We start from the raw sequence: 3,861 nt of genomic DNA, 5'->3' as shown, positions 1-3,861 counted from the left end.
TACTGTAATGACCTGACTAGATCATAAAGGAACAATTGTCCAGTCAGAGGATTGAGTTTACGAATTGACGGTTTATTAAACCAACTTTACACAGGCTACTGTTTGGCCGTAGCCCACGCCAAATAAATGAAGGACACCCCACAAACCAATCGTGACCTTCTCTTGTGAAGCCCAGACGTAAAAGGCTAAACCTGGTCTTAACTTCCAATGCTCCATCCCCCTGCCCAACCCCCCTCCACGCCACTCCGCCAACCGCCAGGATGCCCGGCATCAGAACATTTCAGTCATTCCCGTGATTGGCAGATAGCAGGTTGATTGGCATGTCGGACCCCGCGAACACTGGGTACTGGTAAGTATATATATATAAAATTTACAAATTAAGCATGTGTTTGAGTCCCCCAGATCAGAGGCAGTTGGGATGACCAGTGATGTTCTCATTATGTGTGTAATAAAATAAAATAAATCCTATCCTGCAAAGCATTCAAAATGTAACGAGTACTTTTGAGTGTCAGCCAAAATGTATAGAGTAAAACTACATCATTTTCTTTAGGAATGTAGTGAAGTAAAAGTTGTAAAAAATATACATAGTAAAGTACTGGTACTCCCCAAAAAAAAGACTTTCAGTTATTTTTTACACCACTTGTTACATCTAGTCTATGGATCCAGGCTGCGATGTGAGGAGTCTGACACTGAAGTATAGCCTACCAACTCTATTCTGTACCAATTACGGCAGTGGAATGTTGCATGTACTGTACATAATGTACAAACAATGATCAGAAAATAATTGAACCATTATACAGTAGAGAAGGAATAACTTGAGAAACATGCCCGATAGGAGTACACATTTGGCACTGTACCTCTGATCTACAATCAAGATGGTGGGCATGGACAGTCCGTCCTAATTTCTAACACATGGACATTATGAATTCTATGAAATGTTATTCTTTAGTGGTTATTGTTTGTGTTGAAGTTGCCAATTCCAAAAAACAGCACTGCTCATCTGTCATTGTTTAAATAGTCAGTCAAAGTTCAGCATTCTAATCTAGTAAATGTTTGCAAATCAATCTCACATATATTTTGGAATGTAGCTACATGTAAAAATTTAACATTTAAAAAAATATAATAACTTCACAAATTGATCCCATACAGACAGCTTTCAGACAAATTCACAATCCACTGTGTATGAAGGTTTTCCAATGACATGGATATGACATTGTTGTGGTTGTCACTTCAGTCAAAGCTACAGCTTCCTTATGTGCTTCGATGGTCGGTAAGTTTTTGTTTTAACACACTGCCACCTGGTGGCATAAACTCTGATCAACAGGTAGTTTTAGTTGGTAGGACGACAGATGACAAGACTAGGGCAGAAAGCACATTGTCCTTGGCCTAATATACAGCTGCTTAACGCTTTAACATATCAACTTCACTGTACAATGACAATAGGCTTCAATTCCAGCCAACATGTTTTAAAGCGAGCCATAGTTATAAGTTGGTGATCAAAGATACTCATATTTTGACAGACTTGCTATAATGTTCCAATATGTGTTTGATGCCCAATCTAACCAACTGAATCAATTCCTCAAAAAGAATAATGCAAAGACAGTGCATTTTTTTGTAGTAGTTTATATTTTGTTGCATAAAATAATGATATAAAATACTTCAATCGCATTAAAAATATTTGTCTACAAAACAGGATAAACTCTAAAAATAAATATTGCTGTGCAACTTGAATGTATTGTCATTACAGGTAGAGAGATGGATCAAGAACTCTTTTTATAGATTAAACTTCACTTGAACGGAGTTACAATTATGTAGGCTTTAGGTTGGCTAGGTCAAGGCCGTTTCAATAGAAAATGCATAATTCTTTCCGCCCAAACCTTGAGGCCATCACTGACATGTGATTGGTTAAGTAAAAGTAAAGCTTAAACACCACTGCTTTTGCCAATCAAACATCTCACATCTGTGATTACTTTGAGGAAGGGAGAGAAATAAGATTGCGTTGTTTAAGTGAAAGCATTCAAACAGGTCCTACATTTGTTTTTTCTCACACTACTGAGCCAAGCCAAACTCAGTTGGCCCAGTTACACATCCACTAGTTCCTGGAACCTTGCTGAAAAGGACAATGTGAAGCCAGCACAAATTGCTTTGGGAGTGCACAATAGTGTGAAAGGGGTATTAGTTAGTTAGCCTACTACACAGGCTGTCATAGGATTCAAAACACATATTTTGACAAGTAAAAAAGCTTTGCACTTTGTCAAATCACTCACATTTGGAAAGCAACAGAATGGTGATTCTTGATTTTACACGGTCATATTCTAAAAACAGTTACCATCCTGCATGTCTGCAGGTTTTTAAATAAAGTCCAAGTAGAAGGTATCAAGGTTTGTAGACACCAGCGCAGCTCTTTCTGCCTTTGTTAAAACAGTGCACTACATGTTACGGTATTCCTTTCCCATGCAATACCTTAAAAGACTCACTACAATGGTTGACAATCCTAAATAATAATACTTCAGTTTTTTTTGTCTTGCATCCTTTTAAACATGTATTTGAATGGTTGTGCTCTACATTTAGGAAAATATAAATATACTTTTTGGCTAAACAAAATACTTCAGATACTGTAGTTACAAAATATACCACTTTGTGGACTCTGGATAGAGTAATTTCCTGCACTTGTTTGCCCCTATACTTTGACACCACACAACCCAACAAATTGTATACAAAACAAATTGTATCAGACTGTTTAAAGAAATAACAGTATAGCTTAGTTTAAAACAGAACAGTTCTAAATGGAGTCCACAAAAAGCTCATTGATTTGAGATTAAATTACTTGTGGTAAAACTGTTATTGGAGTCAAAAGTGTTTGCTATGCCTCCCGCAACCAACAACCTTCCCTTCCAAATGGTAGTGTAGGTTGAGCAGTTGTATTCAATTACTCAATTTCAATTCACTTACATGGAATCAACCGATAGGCCAGATCATGGCATATTGAAAAAGCCAACCAGCTTCACGCAAGGCTTGCCACTACACACAGTGCCTCTTAATTGGATATGCATTGCATGCCTTATATTTCTCTAAGGGCTAAAAGTACTGTAAAAAAAAAAAAAAACTAAAATTTTGGCACAAAAATGACAATTAAGAAAGCAACTTAAATTCATAACATAATTATTAATTTGTTAAATAGACCTACTTCATTGGCCATCCAGAGTTGTTTAGCACCAGTGACATTTTGCACCACTTATTTTCCAGGAGGAAATATAAAAATAATAAGGGCCAGTTTCCCCAGACAGAGAGAAAATCTACTCCTGGACTAAAAACTAATGTTCAATGGCACATGAATCTCCTATAATAAAAGTGTATTTTAGTCCTAAAGGTAGATTAAATATTAAGATAGTTGTGTGTTTTATTCTTGTTGCTTTTATCTTATTCCCTTCTGAAAATAACAGGTGCAAACACTCCCTTGTTGTCTAGTTTAGACTTGTCTAGTTTAGACTTGGGTAACTATTCAGTAGGGTTGGCCACGTAACAACCAGCATAATATTGCTGTCAAGGCATCATGAAGACATCAACAGCAAACAATTACTATGGTAACTGACCTATCCCTTTTATGCCTATGGGAGTATTTATATCGTTGCAATTCACTATCATGAACAGTTGAGACAGTGTTTTACATTTCAGTTCTGTTACTCTCATTTTCATGACAACTGACAATCTGAGACTTGACTAACATTTCTCTTCTAATACTCCGCATTCAGTAAAGACTATGGTTGGGGGGGTTGAGTGTTTAAAATAAGAATCAGCTAAACACCTCTTACTTCAAAAAGGTGTGTTCCAGAGCCTTCAACAGGGAGAAAAATTGTTTGC

The sequence above is a fragment of the Oncorhynchus mykiss genome, chromosome 10 (assembly GCF_057628025.1).
Source record: "Oncorhynchus mykiss isolate SJ-2025 chromosome 10, ASM5762802v1, whole genome shotgun sequence".
NCBI lineage: Eukaryota > Metazoa > Chordata > Actinopteri > Salmoniformes > Salmonidae > Oncorhynchus > Oncorhynchus mykiss.
This window is presented reverse-complemented; position numbering follows the sequence as displayed.